The 25,912-nt window shown below is 44.9% G+C and overlaps 2 protein-coding genes across 14 annotated transcripts in view; one reads left to right on the forward strand and one right to left on the reverse strand.

Moving 5' to 3' along the window:
- Positions 1-25,912, forward strand: part of BCKDHA (branched chain keto acid dehydrogenase E1 subunit alpha) — a 446,963-nt gene that overhangs the window by 176,616 nt on the left and 244,435 nt on the right. Inside the window, exon 1 of one of the 13 annotated variants that reach the window (XM_050768483.1) lies at positions 4,139-4,142. The exons of 10 other annotated variants lie outside the window; for them this stretch is intronic. The gene's annotated coding sequence lies outside the window, so the exon portion shown is untranslated. Of the gene's footprint in view, positions 1-4,138; positions 4,143-20,516; positions 20,521-25,215; positions 25,220-25,912 lie in introns of those variants that run through there. 2 more of the 13 variants (XM_050768491.1, XM_050768478.1) reach the window with 2 other exon arrangements.
- The window catches only part of DMAC2 (distal membrane arm assembly component 2), a 188,174-nt gene that overhangs the window by 62,311 nt on the left and 99,951 nt on the right, over positions 1-25,912 (reverse strand). The gene's annotated exons all lie outside the window — the stretch shown is intronic.

Here is a 25,912-nt window from a genome sequence, read left to right on the forward strand (position 1 = left end):
CTCCATAACTGGATCTTTTGAGCAATATCACAGAAGGGTGTACACTTCCTGTGACATTGAGAGTAATATTATTCTTCCCCTTACGGATATTACAAATAATATCACAGGTTGGTGTACACTCTGTGATATTGGGAGTAATATCATTCTCTCCCCCTCCCCGGATATTATAAACAATATTACAGTGGGGTGTACACTCCCTGTGATATTAAGAGTAATATCATCTCCCCTCCTGTGTATTGGGAACATTATCACAGAGGGGCACGTCCCCTGAGATATTAGGAGTAATACAATTCTGTCCCCCCCAGATATTATAAAAAATATCACAGAGGCTGTACACTCAGGGTGTTTAGAGTATTGGGAATAATATCATCCTCTCCCTCTCCCTGGATATTATAATGAAGAGATAACATCCATTACTGCTGCTACAGTGGAGGTACAACTGGTGGTGTTCACATTAGTTTCCTGCCATCTGCCATCATCCTTCTGGATTTTGAAGATACCAGACTGGTGAATTCCATGAAAGAGATGACCGGACCAACAGCACTGGTCCTTGAGTTTTTGATGGTGGTGATCATCTCTGCCATCTATATACAAGAAATAATTTGCCTTGGGAGTTGATACTGATTTTTATTGATTATATTGTCTTGGGTGAGCATTGACAGATTTAGGCTTCCCATCTGCAATTCTTTTTTTCCTAGAATTATAAGTCATATCTCACAGGCCACAGAAACACTGTATTTTTGCCTTTTCTAAGTCTATGACTCCTGATTGTACATGAGATCCTGGGAACATAACTATAGAGGAGAGAGGTTCATGAACAGAGTGCACACACTTAGAGGCAGAAGTTGGCAAGGAATACATCAGTTTCCTGACCATCGCCCTAGGCCATTACTCTAACAGGGGTCATGGTGATGTTTCCAAACCATGGGTTTTATGCCAACAAGACCTTCATGGCCAAGAGCTTCTGAAAGATAACAATACTCACCTTTGTTCAGTGCTCATTTACTTAAGCAAATGATTGTAGGTCTTTTCCAAGGGAAACTGGAGAATCCCAAAGTTGTAAGCTTCCCTTGGTTTTGCATGAACCTGCCTCATGAGAACCCAGTCTCTTTGGGTTAGGCCTTCTTGTGTGAGAACTGTCTCAGGTTTTACCTGGATGAAGTATGATGACTTTATATGAGGGCTGCTGACATCTGCTTTCTGTTCATCTTGATGACTTCTATTTCTTGTTAGTGAAGGGACATAGTTATCTGCCATTTGTATCTGTTGTCCCTAATGAAACCTATTCTAAGAGGTAAGTGCTAGATATTGCAAAGCAGTCCTCCCCTGATGCACTCTAGCACTGGTGCCAGCTTCTTATACCCACCTTGCATTGATGGCAAAGTGCTGGCCTCTGCCATTCCCACATCTTCTCACCACTTCGGTGCTATGAATGGAGCCCATCTCTGTAACAGTGTGGCCTGCTTTGAGCTCTGACCTATGAAGAATGTCCAGCACTTGCGTGTCAGCGATGCTGGTGTCCCTCTCACTGGTCATAGGCAGTCTTTTTTTTTTTTTTTTGAGATGATGTTTTGGTATTGTTGCCCATGCTGGAGTTTAGTAGTGCGATTGGGGCTCACTGCCACCTCCGCCTCCTAGGTTCAAGCGATTCTCCTGCCTCAGTCTCCGGAGTAGCTGTGATTACAGGCATCTAGTATAACACTTGTCTTTTTTTTTTTTTTTTTTTTTTTTTGGTATTTTTAGTAGAGACAGGGTTTCACTATGTTGGCCAGGCTGGTCTCAAACTCCTGACCTCAGGTGATCCACCCACTTTGGATTCCCAAAGTGCTGGAATTACAGGCATGAGCCACCCTGCCTGGCCATTGTGGGCAGTCTTAAGGATCATAGTCAGCTCCTGGTTCTTCTTCTATACTAGACCCTATCCAGGATGCCACTGATCGAGTTAGGATCTGTGTCCCCAGTCACACCTCACGTGAAATTGTAATCCTCAGTGGTGGAGGTGGGGCTGGTTGGACTTTGGTGAGAATTGAGAGGATCATGGGGGTGGATATTTCATGAATAATTTAGCACCATACTGCAGGTGTTGCCTGGTGATAGAGTTCTAAAAATATCTGGTTGTTTGAAAGTGTGTAGCACCTCTCCTACCACTTTCTCCAGCTCAGGCCATGGAAGATGAGCCTGATTCCCTTGTACTTTTTGCCATTACTCTAAGTTTTCTGACGCCTCCCCAGAACTTGAGGCGATGGCCAGCATCATGATTTTTGTACAGCCTGTGGAACCATGAGCCAATTAAACCTGAGTTTTTATAAATAATTACCCAGCCTCAGGTAACTATTTATAGCAATGCGTGAACAGACTAATACATGCACTTCTGAACCATGTTATTCTTTACCCCAAAGCTATACATCCGTACAATTCTGTTCTGATCCTAACCACGCGCAGTGAGCCCACACTCCTCTGGTTCTGGGCAAATTTTTCCACCAGCCTAACCTCACATCCAACGCTAGCCCCAATTTCGCAATCTCAGGCCACTCACACTACTCTAAAACTTGCCGCAAATTCAAAAGCTCTCATCACTCTCAGGATGACTATTCAGTTAGCATCACTCATGGAACTAAAACAAATCACTGGGGTGGGGATCAGATCCCGGCATTTATGGAGTGACTACAGTCCAGAAATGTGAAGAAACCTGAGGAGGGGACTCTGAGGGCTTGAAAGGCCTTGCCGAGTGTGGAGCCCTGAAGTGCACAGATCACTTTTTTGTCCCTTGGGGCCTGGGAACCCTGCGGAGTGCGGAGTCTCTAGAGCAGAATCCATGAGGCTGGGGAGGTGGATTTCAGGCCAGAAACCTTCAGGGACCTGGAGTCCCAAAACATGCTAAAAACAGGGGTAGGGGCACAGATCCGAAAGATTTTGGAGTACTTGGAGGCCATTAGAGAAACGTGAAGGTGGCAGCGTGGAGTGCTCAGAAGATGGCGGAGACGGCGGAGCCCGAAAAATCCAGAAAAAGAGGCGGGGACAGGGGATGGGGGCTCAAAAGCATTCACAGTGCACAGGGCCCCTCCAAGGCCGCTTTCACACTGCCAGGGCTTCCTCTACAGCTGCAGAACTGCACTTTTCCTCTGTCCCAACCAAAATATGTCCCTTGAAGGTCTCATCCCCCATGGACTGGATCTGGGCCTCATTTATTCAGGGGTCTCAGTCCTCAAGGAGGCCATTGTCACTCTGCTTCCTGATAGAGTCGTCTTAAATTACTAAATGCCCCTCAAGGCACCCACGGTTTGTCCTTATTCCTCCCTGAATCTTCTCCTTCTGAGGGAGGAAGTTCTCAAACACCCCCAGAATTTACTTACTGAATTTCACCCTCTGAAACCTCCTCCTTCCCTAGACCCAGTCCAGCTCCTCATCCTCAGCCCCCCAGACCCCATGGAGGTGTCCCCTGCAATGGATTCTTTTCTAGCTTGACGGCCTCCCCTTCTCAGCGCACAACCCAGAGACTCACCCTGTCCTGAGCAGCGACCCACTGCATAAACAACCATGAGACCTCATTCTATACAAATAACACTTTATTTTTTTAGTGTTGATGCTTTTGTTTCTCCGGGGAAAGAGAGGAACTCCGGAGAGAACGGTAATCAAAATTTCCTGGTGGTTGTTTAAACACCAAAGCCGAGTAACTCTTCCGGATCACCCTCTTCATCCTAAAATTAAAGGAAACATGCAAGACTCATTTTCTGATAAGGTTTCCGACAATTGTGCAAATATCGTGCTATATTTATGAACGGAAAGTAAACCTTACCTGTGCCGCTTGTCAAGGCATCATCTTCTTCAGGAAACGTAAGATGTTTCGAAGTGTTTCAGAAGCAAGGGAAGCTATTTTGTTCAATATATAGAAGAGCATCTTCTTGATTAGAACCTTCAACCCAGCGATTAAGAGTCTCATTACTAGTTTTGAGACATATGTCATTAATTGGTCAGCAAACCATTTTTCTATCTCATCCATCAGAAAATCGACCATTTTATCCACTAGCGTTTCCATGGCCGCTTTCGTTATACGTGAAGTAAATGAGCCCATGAAAAGTGTAATGAGCGTGCTGCTGGGTTCGTGTAAAGATATATAATGGTGTCATTCCTGGAGAGGGGGGCCATTTTACAGAAGGTGACGTGGAAGAGGGGGGCCAAGATGGCCAATTAGAAGTGGCCATTTTGTAGGAAGTGACGTGGAGGAAGTGGCCGAGATGGCCAATTAGAAGTGCAGAGGTGACATGGAGGGGATGGCCAAGATGGCGAATAAGAAGCGGCTGCCTTCCCCTGAATGAAAATCGCAGCGAATTTCACCATAAGCGCCTGAACTGAAATATTTAGGTTCTCACATTGGGACTGACTAGGCAAACAACTTGACTCAGGAGAACAAAGAAAACGGGGGTGGGTGATGAACCACGCCATATCAGGACAGAGCCAAAGGAACTTTCTCGCACAGCCAAGGGAAGCAGTGAGTGTGTGACCCCGCCCCAGAAGCCATGTTTTTCCCATGGATCTTTGCAACCAATTAATCAGGAGATTCTCGCATGAGCTGATGTCACAACTCTCGTGAGTTGGCAGAGCAGTCGCTCAGACAGACTCAGACCCAGGAGGTTTACACAATCCAGCCTTGAGAAACCAGGAAAGAAGGCAGGAGTTCTGTTGGTACATTCCCCCAGGAAGGGGGCTGAATTCAGGTGTCATAGGAGTCGTTAAGAAGTTATTTTAGGCAGACAGGGAGGAAAAGGGGTCCATAGGAAGTTTTGTTTCTTTTTAAGCAGCTCCAGAAATGGGTCTTGTCTAGCAGGAAAGCCCGACTTTTAGAGTTCTCCAGTAACCTTGATCTGCAAATTCCGGCCATTAGAAACTGAATCCACCCAAACATGGCGATTCCCGCCCTTTTCTGACCCTTGCCCCCACGTGTGCCTGGCAATATAGCCACCCCCACATATCCCCATGTGTGTAGGAAATCAGGGTGACTGGAAAGTGCCTATTCACAGGATAGGGTGGGAGGGCCAGTGTTTTTGTGGGCTACATAAATGACATGCCTGGTCAAACCAATCCCCTGAACCCTATGCAAATCAGACACCACGTCTTCCAGTTTCTTCATATAACTCATTGGTATCCACAGCACTCCGGGTTTCCTCTTTTGGCTTTGGAGCCACCCTCCCTCTGTCTCAGTATGGGGTACTCTTCCTTCTTTCTTGCCTATTAAACTGCATGACTAAATTCGGTGTTGATGGAACATATCTCAAAATAATAAGAGCTATTTATGACAAACCCACAGCCAATATCATACTGAATGGGCAAAAACTGGAAGCATTCCCTTTGAAAACAGGCACAAGACAGGGATGCCCTCTCTCACCACTCCTATTCAACATAGTGTTGGAAGTTCTGCCTAGGGCAATCAGGCCAGAGAAAGAAATAAAGGGTATTCAGTTAGGAAAATAAGAAGTCAAATTGTCCCTGTTTGCAGACGACATGATTGTATATTTAGAAAACCCATTGTCGCAGCCCAAAATCTCCTTAAGCTGATAAGCAACTTCAGCAAAGTCTCAGGATAGAAAATCAATGTGCAAAAATCACAAGCATTCTTATACACCAGTAACAGACAAACAGAGAGCCAAATCATGAATGAACTCCCATTCACAATAGCTTCAAAGAGAATAAAATACCTAGGAATCCAACTTACAAGGGATGTAAAGGACCTCTTCAAGGAGAACTACAAACCACTGCTCAGTGAAATAAAAGAGGACACAAACAAGTGGAAGAACATTCCATGCTCATGGATAGGAAGAATCAACATTGTGAAAATGGTCATACTGCCCAAAGTAATTTATAGATTCAGTGCCATCCCCATCAAGCTACCAATGACTTTCTTCACAGAATTGGAAAAAACTGCTTTAAAGTTCATATGGAACCAAAAAAGAGCCTGCATTGCCAAGACAATCCTAAGCAAAAAGAACAAAGCTGGAGGCATCACGCTACCTGACTTCAAACTATACTACAAGGCTACAGTAACCAAAACAGCATGATACTGGTACCAAAACAGAGATATAGACCAATGGAACAGAACAGAGCCCTCAGAAATAATACCACACATCTACAGCCATCTGATCTTTGACAAATCTGACAAAAACAAGAAATGGGGAAAGGATTCCCTGTTTAATAAATGGTGCTGGGAAAATTGGCCAGCCATAAGTAGAAAGCTGAAACTGGATCTTTTCCTTACTCCTTATACAAAAATTAATTCAAGATGGATTAGAGACTTAAATGTTAGACCTAAAACCATAAAAACCCTAGAAGAAAACCTAGGTAATACGATTCTGGACATAGGCATGGGCAAGGACTTCATGTCTAAAACACCAAAAGCAATGGCAACAAAAACCAAAATTGACAAATGGGATCTAATTAAACTAAAGAGCTTCTGCAGAGCAAAAGAAACTACCATCAGAGTGAACAGGCAACCTGCAGAATGGGAGAAAATTTTTGCAATCTACTCATCTGACAAAGGGCTAATATTCAGAATCTATATAGAACTCAATCAAATTTACAAGAAAAAAACAACCCCGTCAAAAGTGGACAAAGGATATGAATAGACACTTCTCAAAAGAAGACATTCATACAGCCAACAGACACATGAAGAAATGCTCATCATCACTGGCCATCAGAGAAATGCAAATCAAAACCACAATGAGACACCATCTCACACCAGTTAGAATGGCAATCATTAAAAAATCAGGAAACGGCCGGGCGCGGTGGCTCACGCCTGTAATCCCAGCACTTTGGGAGGCTGAGACGGGCGGATCACGAGGTCAGGAGATCGAGACCATCCTGGCTAACACGGTGAAACCCCGTCTCTACTAAAAATACAGAAAAAATTAGCTGGGCGGGGCGGCGGGCGCCTGTAGTCCCAGCTACTCGGGAGGCTGAGGCAGGAGAATGTCGGGAACCCGGGAGGCGGAGCTTGCAGTGAGCTGAGATCGCGCCACCGCACTCCAGCCTGGGCGACAGAACGAGACTCCGTCTCAAAAAAAAAAAAAAAAAATCAGGAAACAACAGGTGCTGGAGAGGATGTGGAGAAATAGGAACACTTTTACACTGTTGGGACTGTAAACTAGTTCAACCATTGTGGAAAACAGTGTGGTGATTCCTCAAGGATCTAGAACTAGAAATACCATTTGACCCAGTCATCCCATTACTGAGGATATACTCAAAGGATTATAAGTCACCCTGCTGTAAAGACACATGCACACGTATGTTTATTTTTGCACTATTCACAATAGCAAAGACTTGGAATCAATCCAAATGTCCATCAGTGACAGACTGGATTAAGAAAATGTGGCACATATACACCATGGAATACTATGCAGCCATTTAAAAGGATGAGTTGGTGTCCTTTGTAGGGACATGGATGCAACTGGAAACCATCATTCTCAGCAAACTATCACAAGAACAGAAAACCAAATACCGCATGTTCTCACTCAAAGGTGGGAATTGAACAATGAGATCACTTGGACACAGGAAGCATCACACAGGGAGCATCACACAGGGAGATGCACACAGGGAGCATCACACACCAGGTCCTATCATGGGGAGTGGGGAGGGAGGAGGGATAGTATTAGGAGATATACCTAATGTAACTGATGAGTTAATGGGTGCAGCACACCAACATAGCACGTGTATATATACATAACAAACCTGCAGTTTGTGCACTTGTACCCTAGAACTTAAAGTATAATAATAATAATAATAATAATAATAATAATAATAACAACCACTGTATATGTGTTTGTGTCATTTTCTCCAATTCGGTGTGAGACATGAGCCCTGGTGGTCCTCCACTCATCACAGCCATATCACAGGGAGCGAGAGAGCTTCATCCTGTGGTCCCCACCTTCACAGCATTTCTCAAGTCCCACTGGCTTGGAATACCAGCCAAGCAGTGGCAAGATACCAAGCTAAGTGCCTGAGACTACCGAGTTCTGGGTCGTTGGGGCGGCCACCATCTCTGTTTCCGTGGACTCAGATAATCTAGCCTTCGGGCTCCAGGGAGTCCAACTGGTCTGGAGCAGGAGGGGTCCCCCACAAGGCAGCACTGCTGCTGTGCCTGACAGTGGCCAGACTGTTTCTTTAAATTTGACCTTGATTCATCCCCCCTCACTGGGAAGGTCCTCTCTGTTGGAATTTCAGGAAGTCCAGCCAGGGTTACAGGGTTGGTGGGAAGCCTGATCTCTTTCTGGGTTGGAGGTCCTCCAGGGATGGGCAGCTGCCATCTTTGTAATTGTGGACTCAGCCTTTTCAGCTGAAGCAAATGAACAAATCTGGGAGAGTCACGTTTCCTAACTTTAAAATATGTGACAAAGCCATAGTCACCAATACAGCATGGTACAAGTATAAATGTAGACACACAGATTGATGTAACAGACGAGAGAACCCAGAATGAAAGTCACACATTTACAGGCAACTGATCTTTGACAAAGTTGACAAGAATATACACTGGGGAAAGCACACCCTTTTCAGTAATTGGTACTTGGACAATTGCATTGTCATACGCAGAAGAATAAATCTGAACTCCTATTTCTTACCATGTTTACAAAAATCAATTTAAAGTGAATTGTAGACTTTAATGTATGTACTGAAATGGTAAAAATGTGAGAAGAAACTTAGGGAAAACTCTTCTGGTGATTGTCTAGTAAAGAGTTCATGAGTAAGACTTTAAAAGTGCAGACAACAAAACAAAAAACAGGCCAATGGAAATTTAAACCAAACTAAAATTTTAATTAAATTCAAAAGCCATACACCATTTTTCTATCTCATCCTAAGAAAATGGACCACGTCATCCACTAGCATTTCCATGGCACGTTCATTATAGGTGAAGTAAGTGAGCCCATGATAAGTGAAATGAGCCTTCTGTTTGTTTCAGGTGAAGTTAAGTAATGGATATTCCTGGAGAGGCAGGCATTTTATAGAAAGTGACTTGAAGGGGAGAGGCCAAGGTGGCCAATTAGAAGCAGCTGCCTTCCACTGAGTGAAAAGTGTGGTGAATTCAGCACTTTGAACTGAAATATCCAGGTTCCTACACTGGGACTGACTAGGCAAACTAGTTGACCCAGGAAAAGAAACAAAGGGGGTGGGTGATTACGCACCTGGTATCTGCACAGAGCAAAAGAAACCTTGACCTACAGCCAAGAGAAGCAGCGAGTGAGTGCACGACCCCTACCCGCAAACCATGCTTCTCCCATGCATCTTTGCAACACATGGATCAGAAGATCCTCCCATTAGCTCATGCCGTAAGGGTCTGTCTTGGGACAGATACACAGAGCCATGTAGAATGTTGCCAGAGCAGCCGCTCAGAGACTCAGAGAGACATAGGAGTTTTATATACTCTGGCCTTGGAAAGCCAGGCAAGGCGGGAGTTCCAACTGTACATTCCCTTAGGAAAGGAGCTGAATCCAGGGAGCCAAGGAGCCTCATTCTGTGGGCCCCACTTCCATGGCACCTCTCAAGTTAAGACCCACTGGCTTGGAATACCAGCCAACCAGTGGTAATAGGCTGGAGACTGTCTGAGACTACAGTTTTCTGGGGAGGTGAGGGCAGCCTCCAGTTCTGTGTTTCCAAGGACTCAGACACTCTAGCCTGCAGGCTCCAGGGAGTCCAGGTGGTCTGGTCCCCCACAAGGTAGCATAGCTGCTGCGCCTGATTGTGGCCAGAGAGATTCCTTAAGTGGGACCCTGATTCATCCCTCCTCACTGGGTAGAGCCTCCCTTTGGGTATTTCAGGAACTCCAGACGTGGTTATATGGTCAGTGGGAATCGTGATCTTTTTCTGGAAGGAGCTCCTGCGAGGAGGGGGAGCTGCTGCGAGGAGGGGCAGCTTCATCTCTGCAGTTGTCTACTCAGCCTTTCCAAAGCAAATAAACACAGCTGGGAGCATCACATTTCTTGACTTCAAACTGTATTCCAAAGCCATCGTCACCAACACAGCATGGTAGTAGTATAAAAATAGACACATGGATTGATGTAACAAACTAGAAAGCCCAGGAAGAAAGCCACACATTTATAGCCAAATGATCTTTGACAAAGCTGATAAGAATATACATTGGGGAAAGCACATCATTTTCAATAATTGGTGCTGGTACAATTGAATTGTCATATGCAGAAGAATAAAACTGGACTCCTCTTTCTCACAATATTTACAAAGATCAATAGAAGATGAATTATAGACTTAAATATATATACTGAAATAATAAAAATATGAGAAGAAACCTAGAGAAAACTCTTCTGGTTATTGTCTAGTAAAGAGTTCAAGAGTAAGACTTCAAAAGTAAAGACAACAAAACCGAAAATAGACCAATGCAAATTTAAACCAAACTGAACATTTTAATTCTATAAATTCAAAAGCTTTACTGAAACAAAAAGCTGCTGCACAGCCAAAGAAATAATCCTCTCAACAGAGTGAACAGACCAACCGCAGAATGGGATAAATTATTTGTAAACTTTTCCTTTGACAAAGGACTAATACCCAGAGTAAACAACAGAAAATTCCAAAGAATCCCATTAAAAAGTGGGCAAAGGACACAAAGAGACAATTTTTAAATTTTTTATTTTATTTATTAATTCATTTGTTTTTTTTTTTGAGACAGGTGTTGCTCTATAACCCATGCTGCAGTGCAGTGCCATCATCTTGGTTCACTGCAACCTGTGCCTACTGGGGTCAAGCAATTCCTGTGCCTTAGCCACCTGAGTAACTCACACCACAGGCACGAGCCACAGCACGTGGCTGATTTTTTGTATTTTTAGTAAAGACGGGATTTTGCCTTGCTGGCCAGGCTGGTCTCTACCTCTTTGCTTCAAGTGATCCATTGGCCTCAGCCTCCCAAAGTTCTGGGGTTACAGGTGTTTGCAACTACTCCTGGACAGGAGTCAGTTTTTAAAAGAGCACATACAAATGGCCAAAAGATATTTCAAAAAAATGCTCCAAACCATGAGTCAACAGAGAAATGCTCATTAAAACCACAATGAGGCCAGGTACACTGCCTCATGCCTGTAATTCCAGCACTTTGGGAGGCTGAGGCAGGTGGATCACTAGCTCAAGAGATTGTGACCATCCAGGCCAACATGGTGAAACCCTGTCTTTACTAAAAATACAAAAAAATTAGCCGGGCATGGTGGCACACGCCTATAGTCCCAGCTACTCAGAAGGCTGAGGCAATAGAATCGCTTGAACCCGGGAGGTGGAGGTTGCAGCGAGCTGAGATGGCACCACTGCACTCGAGTCTGTCAACAGAGTGAGACTCCGTCTCAAAAATATCAACAACCACGACAATGAGATATCTTACTCCGGTCGGAATGGGTATTATTAAAAAGACAAAAACATAACAAATATTAGTGAGAATATGGAGAAAAGGGGAAATCTTATACACTGTTGTTGGGAGTGTAAATTAGGACAGATTTTATGGCAAACACTATGGAGATTTCTGAAAGAACAAAAAATAAAACAAGCATTCAGTCCTGCAATTGCACTACTGGGTATCTACTCAAAGGAATAGATCAAAACGACAACTGCACACATATATTTGCTGCAGCATTATTTACAGTGGCAAAGATGTGGAATCACCCTACATGTCAATCAACAGAAGAATGAATAAAGAAAATGTGGTATATATACAAACTGGAATACTATTCAGTTATAAAACAGTAGAAAATCATGTTTTTGGCAACAACCTGTAAGGAACTGGAGGTCATTATTTTGGGTAAAACAAGCCAAGCAGAAAAACCCAAATATCACATTTTTCAGGACCAGCAGGGTAGTTCACACCTGTAATTCCCATGCTTTTGGAAAACAGTAGGAAAGAATGAGAGAATTACTTGATGACTGGGTGACAGAGTGAGATGCCATCTCTACAAAAAATAAAAGAGACAGAGAGAGAGAGAGAGAGAGAGAAATCAGTTTGGAATGGAAGCTGGGACTACAGCTGCACGCCACCACACCTGGGTAATTTTTTTTTTTTTTTTTTTTTGTATTTTTAGTAGAGACTAGGTATCACCAGGTTGCCCTGGGGGGTCTTGAACTCCTGAGCTCAGGCGATCTGCCCTCCTCAGCCTCCCAAAGTACTGGGATTACAGGCATGAGCCACCAAGCACAGCCTTCCTTCCTTCTTCCCTTCAGGTGATTGCTCAGATGCCACTTATTCTTGGAGGATATCCCTGACCAACTTATAGAATTAGCAGGAACCTTATGGTTGACATACTCCCTATGTCCCTCACGTGCTTTCTTTTCTTGTGGAGGACTTACAACTCTCTGAAATACAACATGTTTCCTTCTTGACTGCCTTTCTCTTCTCCTGAGAATATCAGTTGCATGAGGCCAGTGACTTTCTCTCTTCTCTGAGTCCCCTGTAAACACCATTAGCATACACATAGTGTATCCTTAATGTCTCCTTGTTCAAAAGACGAATTTCTTGAACCTGGGGGGCAGAGGCTGCAGTGAGCTGAGACTGTGCCACTTCACTCCAGCCTGGGCGTAAGAGCAAAACTTCATTTCGGGGGGAAAAACAAGATAAATTTCTTTATTTGTGAAAAATTGGACATTTGGAATCAAGTATAGCCACCTTAGTTTTTCCGTGATAATTCCAGCCCTGTCAACTTGCAGGGCACAACAGCAAATATTGCTGCCTGATTCTTCCTCTGAAAGCTTCATCTCAGAGGGGCACCTGGCTGTATAAGGTGTCAGTTGGCCCCTACTGGGAGGTGTCTCCCATTTAGGTTAGACAGGGGTCAGGGACCTACTTGAGAAGGCAGTCTATCCATTCTCAGAGCTCAAACACTGTGCTGGGAGAGTCACTGCTTTCTTCAGTGCTGTCAGACAGGGACATGTAAGTATACGATGAGTCCTTTGGCTGACGTCTATTGCTGTGTAATAAAATATCCCTAATTAGTAGAAAAATAACCTTCATTGATTTGTGCTCACAAATTCTGTAAACTAGAGGTTCTGATGAGGAGAGTGGAGATGACTTGTCTGTGTGATCTCAGCTCACTGCAACTTTTGCCTCCCGGGTTCAAGCTTTTCCTGCCTTAGCCTCCCAAGTAAACTGGATTACAGTCACATGCCACCATGTTCGGCTAATTTTTGTATTTTTAGTAGAGACAAGGTTTCATCATGTTGACCAGGCTGGTCTTGAACTTCTGACCCCAGGAGATCAGATTGTCTGAGCCTCTTAAATTGCAGGAAATACAGGTGTGCACCACTAAGCCCAGTCTTAAGTTTTTACTTATGAATAGTAAAGCTGACAGTGTTCTAAATTCTCCAATTAAATGGTTAAATGGATAAAGAAATAAGACCCAACTGTATGCTGTCTTAAAGAAATCTACTTCACCTATACAGACACTGAAAGGGAAATGAAAACAGGGAAATGGAAAAGGATATTTCATGAAGCTGGAAACCAAAAAAGTGCTGGAGTAGCTATACTCATATTAGATAAAATAGACTAAAACCACAGACTGTAACAACAAAAGACAAGGAGGGTCACTAGTTAATGATAAAGAGGTGAATCAGCAAGAGGATGCAATAATTATTAATACCTAGGTAGCTGACAGCAGTTTTTTCAAATGTAAAAAGCAAACATTGATTGCCACTCCAAGATGGCCGAATAGGAGCAGCTCCAGTCTACAGCTCCCATCCTGATCCATGCAGAAGATGGGTGATTACTGTATTTCCAACTGAGGTACCTGGTTCATCTCATTGGGCTGATTGGACAGTGGGTGCAGTCAAGGATGGCTAGCTGAAGGAGGGTGGGGCATCACCTCACCCGGGAAGCACAAGGGGTCTAGGGATTTCCCTTTCCTAGACAAGCGAAGCCATGACAGACTGTACCAGGGAAATCTGGACACTCCCATCTGAATACTGTGCTTTTCCAATGATCTTACCAGGAGATTATATCCTGTGCCTGACTCAGTGGGTCCCATGCCCATGGAGCCTTGCTCACTGCTAGTGCAGCAGTCTGAGATCAAACTGCAACTCAGCAGACTGGCTGGGGGAGGGGTATCTACCATTTCTGAGGCTTCAATAGGAAAATAAAATGGCCTGGAAGCTCCAACTGGGTGGAGCCCACCACAGCTCAATGACGCCTGCCTGCCTCTGTAGATTCCACCTGTGGGGGCAGGGCACGGCTGAATAAAAGGCAGCAGAAACTTCTGTAGACTTACACGTCCCTGTCTGACAGCACTGAAGAAAGCAATGACTCTCCCAGCACAGTGTTTGAGCTCTGAGAATGGATAGACTGCCTTCTCAAGTAGGTCCCTGACCCCTGTCTAACCTAAATGGGAGACACCTCCCAGTAGGGGCCAACTGACACCTTATACAGCCAGGTGCCCCTCTGAGATGAAGCTTTCAGAGGAAGAATCAGGCAGCAATATTTGCTGTTGTGCAATATTTGCTGTTCTGCAGCCTCCACTGGTGATACCCAGGCAAACAGGGTCTGGAGTGGACCTCCAGCAAACTCCAACAGACCTGCAGCTGAGGGACCTGACTGTTAGAAGGCAAACTAAAATACAGAAAGGAATAGCATCAACATCAACAAAAAGGACATCCTTTCCAAAACCCCATCTGTAGGTCACCATCATCAAAGACCAAAGGTAGATAAAACCACAAAGATGGGGAGAAACGAGAGCAGAAAAGCTGAAAATTCTAAAAATCAGAGCACCCCTTCTCCTCCAAAGGATCACAGCCCTCGCCAGCAATGGAACAAAGCTGGATGGAGAATGACTTTGATGAGTTGACAAAAGTAGGCTTCAGAAAGTTTTTAATAACAAACTTCTCTGAGCTAAAGGAGGATGTTTGAACCCATGGCAAGGAAGCTAAAAACCTTGAAAAAAGATTAGATGAATGGCTGACTAGAATAAACAGTGTAGAGAAGACCTTAAATGAGTTGATGGAGCTGAAAACCATGGCACAAGAACTACGTGATACATGCACAAGCTTCAGTAGCTGATTCAATCAAGTGGAAGAAAGGATATCAGTGATTGAAGATCAAATTAATGAAATGAAGCAAGAAGAGCAGTTTAGAGGAAAAAGAGTAAAAAGAAATGAACAAAGCCTCCACGAAATATGGGACTATGTGAACACACCAAATCTACGTTTGATTGGTGTACCTGAAAGTGACGGTGAGAATGGAACCAAGCTGGAAACCACTCTTCAGGATATTATCCAGGAGAACTTCTGCAACCTAGCAAGGCAAGCCAACATTCAAATTCAGGAAACACAGAGAACACCACAAAGATACTCCTCAAGAAGAGCAACCCCAAGACACATAATTGTCAGATACACCAAGATTGAAATGAAGGAAAAAATGTTAAGGGCAGCCAGAGAGAAAGGTCAGGTTACCCACAAACGGAAGCCCATCAGACTCACAGAGGATCCCTCAGCAGAAACTCTACAAGCCAGAGGAGAGTAGGGGTCAATATTCAACATTCTTAAAGAATTTTCAACCCAGAATTTCATATCCAGCCAAACTAAGCTTCATAAGTGAAGGAGAAGTAAAATCCTTAACAGACAAGCAAATGCTGAGAGATTTTGTCACCACCAGGCCACTAAACATGGAAATGAACAACTGATACCAGCCACTGCAAAAACATGCCAAATTGTAAGGGTCATTGATGCCAGGAAGAAACTGCATTAACTAACGGGCAAAATAACCAGCTAACATCATAATCACAGAATAACATTCACACATAAAAATATTAACCTTAAATGTAAATGGGCTAAATGCCCCAACTAAAAGACATACACTGGCAAATTGGATAAAGAGTCAAGGGCCGGGCACGGTGGCTCAAGCCTGTAATCCCAGCACTTTGGGAGGCCGAGACGGGCGGATCACGAGGTCAGGAGATCAAGACCATCCTGGCTAACACGGTGAAACCCCATCTCTACTAAAAAATACAAAAAAAACTAGCCGGGCGAGGTGGCGGGCGCCTGTAGTCCCAGCTACCCGGGAGGCTGAGGCAGGAGAATGGCATAAACCCGGGAGGTGGAGCTTGCAGTGAGCTGAGATCCAGCCACTGCACTCCAGCCTGGGCGACAGAGCCAGACTCCCTCTCAAAAAAAAAAAAAAAAAAAAAGAGTCAAGGCCCATCAGTGTGCTGTATTCAGGAGATTGATCTCACATGCAGAGACACACATAGACTCAAAATAAAGGGATGGAGGAAAATCTACCAAACAAATGAAAAGAAAAAAAAAAAAAGGGAGGGATTGGAATCCTAGTCTCTGATAAAATAGATTTTAAACCAATAAAGATCAAAAGGGACAAAGAAGGCCATTACATAATGGTAAAGGGATCAATTCAACAAGAAGAGCTAACTCTCCTAAATATATAAGCACACAATATGGGAGCACTCAGATACATAAGGAAAGCCCTTAGAGACTTACAAGGGGACTTAGACTCCCACATAATAATAATGGGAGACTTTAACACCCCACTGTCCGTATTAGACAGATTAAGGAGGCAGAAGGTTAACAAGGATATCCAGGACTTGAATTCAGCTCTCTACCAAGCAGACCTAATAGATATCTACATAACTCTCCACTCCAAATCAACAGAATACACATTCTTCTCAGCACTATATTGTACTTATTCCAAAAATGACCACATAATTGGAAGTAAAGCACTCCTCAGCAAATGGAAAAGGAAAGAAATCACAATAAACTGTCTCTTAGACCACAGTGCAATCAAATTAGAGCTCAGGATTGAGAAACTCACTCAAAACTCCTCAACTACATGAAAACTGAACAACCTGCTCCTGAATGACTACTGGGTATATAACAAAATGATGGCAGAAATAAAGACGTTCTTTGAAACCAATGAGAACATAGACACAATGTGCTAGAATCTCTGGGACACATTTAAAGCAGTGTGTAGAGGGAAATTTATAGCACTAAATGTACACAAATGAAAGTAGGAAAGATCTAAAATTGACACCCTAATATCACAATTAAAAGAACTAGAGAAGCAAGAGCAAACGAATTCAAAAGCTAGCAGAAGGCAAGAAATAACTAAAATTAGAGCAGAACTGAAGGAGACAGAGACACAAAAATCCCTTCAAAAATCAATGAATCTAGGAGCTGGTTTTTTGAAAAGATCAACAAAATAGATGTACCACTAACAAGACTAATAAAGAAGAAAAGGGAAAAGAATCAAATAGATGCAATAAAAAATGATAAAGGGGATATCACCACCAATTCCACAGAAATACAAACTACCATCAGAGAATGCCATAAGCACATCTAGGCAAATAAACTAGAAAATCTAGAAAAATTGGATAAATTCCTGGACACAAACACCTTCCCAAGACTAAACCAGGAAGTTGAATCCCTGAATAGACCAATAACAGGCTCTGAAATTGAAGCAACAATTCATAGCCTACCAACCAAAAAAAGTCTAGGCCCAGACAGATTCACAACTGAATTCTACCAGAGGTACAAAGAGGAGCTGGTACCATTCCTTCTGAAACTATTCCAATCAATAGAAAAAGAAGGAATTCTCCCTATCTCATTTTATGAGGCCAGCATCATCCTGATACCAAAGCCTGGCAGAGACACAACCAGAAAAGAGAATTTTAGACCAATATCCCTGATGAACATCGATGCAAAAATCCTCAATAAATTACTGACAGATCAAATCCAGGAGCACATCAAAAAGCTTATCCACCAAGATCAAGTTGGCTTCATCTCTGAAATGCAAGGCTGGTTCAACATATGCAAATCGATAAATGTAATCAATCACATTAACAGAACCAAAGACAAAAACCACATGATTATCTCAATAGACACAGAAAAGGCCCTCAACAAAATTCAACAGTACTTCATGCTAAAAACCCTCAATAAACTATGTATTGATGGAACGTATCTCAAAATAATAAGAGCTATGTATGACAAACCCACAGCCAATATCATACTGAATGGGCAAAAACTGGAAGCATTCCCTTTGAAAACAGGCACAAGACAGGGAGGCCCTGTCTCTCCACTCCTATTCAACATAGTGTTGGAAGTTCTGACCAGGGCAATCAGGCAAGAGAAAGAAATAAAGGATATTCAATTAGGAAAAGTGGAAGTCAAATTGTCCCTGTTTGCAGATGACATGAATTGTATATTTAGAAAACACCATAGTCTCAGCCCCAAATCTCCTTAAGCTGATAAGCAACTTCAGCAAAGTCTCAGGATACAAAATCAATTTGCAAAAATCACAAGCATTCCTATATACCAATAACAGACCGAGAGCCAAATCTTGAGTGAACTCCCATTCACAATCGCTACAAAGAGAATAAAATACCTAGGAATCCAACTTACAAGGAATGTGAATGACCTCTTCAGGGAGAACTACAAACCACTGCTCAACAAGATAAAAGAGGATACAAACAAATGGAAGAACATTCCATGCTCATGGATAGGAAGAATCAATATCATGAAAATGGTCATACTGCCCAAGGTAATTTATAGATTCAGTGCCATCCTCATCAAGCTACCAAGGACTTGCTTCACAGAATTGGAAAAAACTACTTTAAAGTTCATATGCAATAAAAAAAGAGCCCGCATTGCCAAGACAATCCTAAACCAAAAGAACAAAGCTGGAGGCATCAGCTACCTGACTTCAAACTAAACTACACGGCTACGGTAACCAAAACAATATGGTACTGGTACCAAAACAGAGATATAGACCAATGGAACAGAACAGAGCCCTCAGAAATAACACCACACATCTACAACCATCTGATCTTTGACAAACCTGACAAAAACAAGAAATGGGGAAAGGGTTCCTTATTTAATAAATGGTTCTGGGAAAACTGGCTAGCCATATGTAGAGAGTTGAAACTAGATCCGTTCCTTACTTCTTATACAAAAATTAATTCAAGAGGGATTAAAGACTTAAGTGTTAGACCTAAAACCATAAAAACCCCAGAAGAAAACCTAGGCAATACCATTCAGGCCATAGGCATGGACAAGGACTTCATGACTAAAACACCAAAAGCAGTGACAACAAAAGCCAAAACTGACAAAAGGGATCTAATTAAACTAGAGAGCTTCTGCACAGCAAAGAAACTACCATCAGAGTGAACAGGCAACCTGCAGAATGGGAGAAAATTTTTGCAATCTACCCATCTGACAAAGGGCTAATATCCAGAATATACAAAGAACTTAAGCAAATTTACAAGAAAAAATCAAACAACCCCATCAAAAAGTGGGTGAAGGATATGAACAGACACTTCTCAAAAGAAGACATTTACGCAGCCAACAGACACATGAAAAAATGCTCATCATCACTGGCCATCAGAGAAATGCAAACCAAAACCACAATGAGATACCATCTCACACCACTTAGAATGGCAATCATTAAAAAGTCTGGAAACAACAGGTGCTGGAGAGGATGTGGAGAAATAGGAACACTTTTACACTGTTTGTGGGATTGTAAACTAGTTCAGCCATTATGGAAAACAGTATGGCGATTCCTCAAGGATCTAGAACTAGAAATACCATTTGACCCAGCCATCCCATTACTGGACATATACCCAAAGGATTATAAATCATGCTATATAAAGACACATGCACACGTATGTTTATTGCAGCACTATTCACAATAGCAAAGACTTGGAACCAACCCAAATGTCCATCAATGATAGACTGGATTATGAAAATTTGGCACATATACACCACGGAATACTATGCAGCCATAAAAAAGATGAGTTCATGTAGGGACATGGATGAAGCTGGAAAACATCATTCTGAGCAAACTCTCACATGGACAGATAACCAAATAAAACATGTTATCACTCATAGGAAATGAACAATCACACACCGGGGCCTGGGGGAGGGAGGAGGGATAGCACTAGGAGATATACCTAATGTAAATGATGAGTTAACTGGTGAAGCACACCAACATGGCACACGTATACATATGTAACAAACCTGCACATTGCGCACATGTACCTTAGAACTTAAAGTATGATAATAATAAAAAGAGCCCCTGTGGGCACACTCACTTTTGAGGTAAAATTCCTGGGATTTTGTCTATTTCCCATGTTGCTGGGGAAGGGGTAGACTTTTGGCCATGTGAGGTCAGGGGTATCAGATGAAGCAGCCAAGAAACACCTGGACGGGATTCATGAGATGAGACAGAGGGTAGGATTTTGAAGAAGCTGGGGGTCAAAAGAATGAGGATGAAGAGGATGGTGTCCATACCTCGGAGGCAGAAGTGGGGCTAAAGTCAGGAAGGCTTTCAAGAGAAGAAGGGAGCCTGGAAACAGGTGGATCTCAGGCCAGAAACCTTTAGGGAGCCCCAAAGCATCCTAAAAATCAGAGTGGGACACAGAGGAGGTTGTCTGAGCACAGAAGGATCCTGGAGCCAGCATGGGGGAAAAAGAGGGGTTGGAGGGCTGCAGAGCTGTACTTTTCCTCTGTCCCAACCAAAATATGTCCCTTGAAGGTCTCATGGGGGCATAAATGCCATGGGGGCATTTATCCTCCATGGACTGGATCTAGGCCTTATTTATTCAGGGGCCTCAGTCCTCAAGGAGGCCATTGTCACTCTGCTTGCCATTAGAGTCCTCTCAAATTAGTAAATGCCCCTTAAGTCACCCACGGTTTGTCCTTACCCCTCCCTGAATTTTCTACTTCTGAGGGAGGAAGTTTTCAAACACCCCCAGGATTTACTTTCAGAATTTTACCCTCTGAAACCTCCTCCTTCCCTAGACTCAGTCCAGCTCCTCATCCTCAGCCCTTCAGACCCCATGAGGTGTCCCTAGCAATGTTTTCTCCAGTTTGAGAGGCTCCTCTCCTCAGCACACAGCCCAGAGACTCACCATGTCTTGAGCAGCACGCCACCACATAAACGGCCATGAGACCTCACTCCAGCCAAATAACACTTTATTTTCATATTTTCAATGCCTTTTCCTTTGTCAGGGAGTGGGAGGAGCTTGGAAAATCACCATCATCAAAATTTTCTGTTGGTTTTTGAATCACAGCAGCTGGGTAGGTCAGGAAACTCAACGGATTACTCTTTCCTTCTAAAATTAAAGGAAAGGTGCAGGACTCATTAACTGATAAGATTTCTTGACAATCGTTCGAATATCATGCTGGATTTATGAAGAGAAAGTAATCTTTGACAACTTGTGCCAGTTGTCCAGGCATCATCTTCTTCAGGAAATATGAGATGTTGTTTTTGAAGCATTACAGCAGCTCATAAGCAAGGGAAGTTGCATTGTTGAGTACATAGATAAGCATCTTCTTGATTAGTAACCTCAACATGGCAATTAAGGTTCTCATTGCTAGTTTTCAGACATATGTCATTAATTGGTCAGCAAACCATTTTTCTATCTGTCAGAAAATGAACCACTACATCCAGTAGCACATCCATGGCCACGTTCATTATAAGTGAAGTAAAAGAGCCCGCGATAAGTGAAATGAGCATTCTGTTGGTTCCAGGCAGTTATATAATGACATCCTTCCTGGAGATCGGGGCATTTTATAGAAGGTGACATGGAGGGCACAAGCCAAGATGGCCAATTAGAAGCAAGACGTTTCTGCTGAATGAAAAGCGTGGTGAATTTCAAAATAAGCACATGACCTGAAATATCCAGTTTGTCACGTTAGGATTGACTAGGCAAACAAGTTGACCCAGGCGAACAAACAAAAGGGGGGTGGGTGATGATCCATCCGGTATGGCACAGAGTCAAAGGAATCTTCACCCACATCCAAGGGAAGTAGTGAGTGAGCCTGTGATCCCACCCTGGAAACCATGCTTTTCCCATGGATCTTTGCAACCCATGGATCAAGAGATCCCTGTTAGGCAGGAATCTAGATGCAACATGGTGGTGTTACCCGGAAGGCCCTCAAACTCCCATCCAGGATTTAGTCAAACTGGCCTTCAAGGTCTACAACTCCAGGGAGGAAGCAGCTGAGGCCCAATGACAGGCCAGGCTGAAACAGAAGGTACAACTCCAAACCCAGGCCTTGGTTGCAGCCCTGAGGCTGGCTGGCTCCAGGAGTTCCCAGAAAGGAGGTACTCCCCGAGCGCCATCTGGTGCCTGCTTCAAGTGCGGCAACGAAGGCCACTGGGCCAGGCAGTGCCCCAACCCAGAGGAGCCAACTCGCCCCTGTCCGAACTGTTGGCAGATGGGCCACTGGAGGTCAGACTGCCCCAACCTAAGGATGGTCGCTGCACCTCCACGTGACGACCCTCCTCCAGGTATTGGAGGCGCTTTCCAACTCCTTGACACTGATGAAGATTGAAGAGGCCCAGACTTGGACTCGGGGACCCCTCTCACTCTCGCTGAGCCCAGGGTCATGCTCTAGGTAGCAGGTAAGTCCATATCCTTCCTTATGGACACGGGGGCTACCTACTCTGTTTTGCCTTCCTTCAGTGGCCCCAGGCACCCCTCCACTGTCACAGTCATGGGAATTGATGGCACTCCCTCCACCTACTTCCAGACTCCTCCTCTGTCTTGCCGCCTGGATGGCTCCCTCTTCTCGCACTCATTTCTTATCATTCCTTCATGCCCAGTCCCCTTGTTAGGATGAAACCTCCTCTCCAAGCTAGGGGCCTCAGTTCACTTCTGACCCAACCCCTCCCCACACCTCGCATTCCTCTTCCCCCTCCTGTCACTTGACAAACCCCGCCAGGCTGACCTCCTACTCCCGTTCCAGTCCCCATTAACCCTAAGGTGTGGGACATCTCCACCCCAATCATTGCACGGCACCATACTCCGGTCCGCATCCAGCTAAAAGACGCTTCCAAGTTTCCCTCTAGACCCCAGTTCCCTATCTCCCTTGAACATCGATAGGGATTAAAACCTATCATTACACACCTGCTCCAACAGCGCATTCTAGTTCCCGCCAACTCACCATGCAATACTCCTATCCTGCCTGTACGGAAAAGCTCTGGGGCCTGTCCCTTCGTGCAGGACCTACACCTCATCAATGAGGCAGTAGTCCCTACCTTTCCAGTTGTTCCTAATCCATATACACTCCTCTCACGTGTTCCCCCGACACCACTCATTTCACTGTCCTTGACCTGAAAGATGCCTTCTTTACCATCCCTCTACACCCAGACTGCCACTTTCTGTTTGCCTTCACATGGGAAGACCCAGACACTCATGTTTCTTCCCAGCTGACCTGAACTGTCTTGCCTCAAGGGTTCTGAGATAGCCACAATTTTTTCAGACAGGCATCGGCAGGGGACATCCTCCTCTGTCCCCTAACCCATAGCACCCTTCTACAATACGTAGATGATCTGTTACTATGTAGTCCTTCCTGGGAGTGCTCCCTTGCAGACACTGCTACACTTTTAAATTTCCTAGGTGACCGAGGTTATCGGGTTACCCCGGCTAAGGCTCAACTTTGCACCCCTTCTGTCACCTACCTAGGTGTACTACTCACACCCACTACAAAAAGCCTTATGGCAGATAGAATAAGCCTCATTAAAACTTTCCAGCCTCCTCAGGATGCGGAAGAGATCTTGTCCTTCCTAGGACTGGTAGGGTATTTCAGGCATTGGATTCCCAACTTCGGGGTCCTAGCCAAGCCCCTCTACCAGGCTTCCAAGGAGACACCCACCGGACAGCTGTCCAACCTCTCCTTGGTTGCCAACTCTTTCAAGAAGCTTCAGGACTGTCTCCTTTCTGCCCCTGCTCTCTCTCCCCACCCCCCTTCAGCCCTTTCATCTATTTACCGAGGAGCGCCAGAAGGTAGCCACTGGCCTCCTAGCCCAGCCGGTTGGATCCACATACCAGGCTGTGGCCTATCTCTCCAAGCAGTTAGATCCCACAGTCCAGGGCTGGCAACCTTGTCTGCGAGCCCTGGCAGCTGCCACAGAACTTACCCAAGAGGCCCTCAACCTTACCCTAGGACATCCTCTCACAGTCTACTCTTCTCACTGACTGTCAGATCTCATCACACACGTGTCTCAGCCATCTCACCCCGTCCCGGTTTCAACAGTTCCACCTGCTATTCATTGAAAACCCTCACATCACTCTCACCACCTCACCCCCTCTAAATCCTGCTACCCTCTTGCCCACTCCAGGATACGATTCCGCCCCCACACATTCCTGCCCGGAATTTCTCACCACCTTGCCATCCACCCGCCTCGGTCTTTCTGAACAGCTGTTAGAACACACAGACCGTACCCTGTTCATAGATGGGAGCTCTGTCTTAACCCCCAGTGGCCGCAGACAGGTGGCATACGCTGTCGTAACAGCAACCCAAACGGTTGAAACCAGGCCCTTGCCTCTAGGCACCACCTACCAGAAGGCTGAATTCACTGCCCTTACCCGTGCCTTACTTCTCTCCGAAGGGCAGAGGGTTAATATCTATACAGACTCTAAATATGCTTACCTTATTGCACATACTCACTCCACTCTCTGGCAAGAGTGCGGGTTTCTTATCACCAAAGGGACGCCAGTAGTCAATGGACCACATATAAAGAGGTTTCTTGATGCTCTCCAGGCCCCCAAAGAGGTAGCCATCATCCACTGCAAAAGCCACCAGCATTCTAAAGACCTGTGTTGCAAGGTAACAGCCTAGCTGACTCCACCGCACAGGCCACTGCCCTCACTTCCTCCCCTCCCCGAGTGCCTTTACTCTTTCTTTCCCCCCACATATTCCCCCGACTATTCTTCCCAGGAACTTCAAACCCTGATGGCCCACCCCAGTGTTACCTGAAACAAGGATGGGTAGGTGTTCATTGACAGCTGAATGACACTCCCTCAGACTCAGGCAGTACATATACTGACCGACACACACCGCTCTCTCCACATAGGACCCAAGGCTATGTAGAACTTCCTAGAACCCACCTTTCACCTTCCCTCACTGCAGGCCCAAATTAAGAAAGTACATCAGCAATGTGCCACCTGTTCAACCACTAACCCCCAAGGTAGGCCCAGACACCCAGGGCCTACTCATCAGCTAAGAGACCACCAGCCAGGAGAAGATTGGCCACCTGATTTTACCCACATGCCCCAACATAAAAAATTTCGCTACCTGCTGACCTTAGTTGACACCTTCTCAGGATGGACTGAGGCTTTCCCCACCACTCGAGAGACTGCAGAAGTCGCGACAACTATTCTCCTAGAGCACATCGTCCCCAGGTTCGGTCTCCCCCGAACCATCCAATCAGACAATGGTCCGGCTTTCATTTCCAAACTCACCCAGCAGGGGGCAGCCGCACTCCAGATTACCCGGAAGCTCCACATTCCCTACCATCCCCAGTCGTCTGGTAAGGTAGAACGCGCAAACGGCCTCCTTAAACTTCATCTAACCAAGCTCACTCTAGAAACCTGCCTCTCGTGGATAACTCTCCTTCCCTTGGCTCTTACTCCTCTCAGGACAGCTCCTTGGGCCCCCACAGGGCTCAGCCCTTTTGAACTACTGTACGGACGCCTGTTCCTTTTCCAGGAGCTGCCAGCCCTCTCCCCTCCCTTAGGCTTCTACCTCCCTTACTTAACCCTCCTAGGCGAGCTTCTAAGAAAACATGCGGACCCGTGTCTCCCCACACCCGCTTCCCCAAACCCTAAAAATCCCGCCATTGTAGCACCAGGAGACCTGGTACTGGTCAAGCAGCTGCAGCCCCGAGCCTTATCTCCCCGGTAGGAAGGACCGTATACCATGATCCTTACCACGTCCACTGCTGCCAAGCTCCTCGGCCTTCCCTCCTGGTATCATCTGTCCCAGCTGAAAAAAGCACCTACCCAGCATGATTCCAGGTGGACAGCTCAGGCTGTTGCCCCTACTAAACTACGACTTACGCGTGCTGGTAACGACCCTCTGCCTAACCTTCCTCGGCTATCCAGTACTCCTGAGCCTAGGTAAGACTCCTACCCAAACTTCCCCCGTCAATCCATTCCTCTGGAGA

This window comes from Macaca thibetana, chromosome 19 (assembly GCF_024542745.1).
Source record: "Macaca thibetana thibetana isolate TM-01 chromosome 19, ASM2454274v1, whole genome shotgun sequence".
NCBI classification, from domain to species: domain Eukaryota; kingdom Metazoa; phylum Chordata; class Mammalia; order Primates; family Cercopithecidae; genus Macaca; species Macaca thibetana.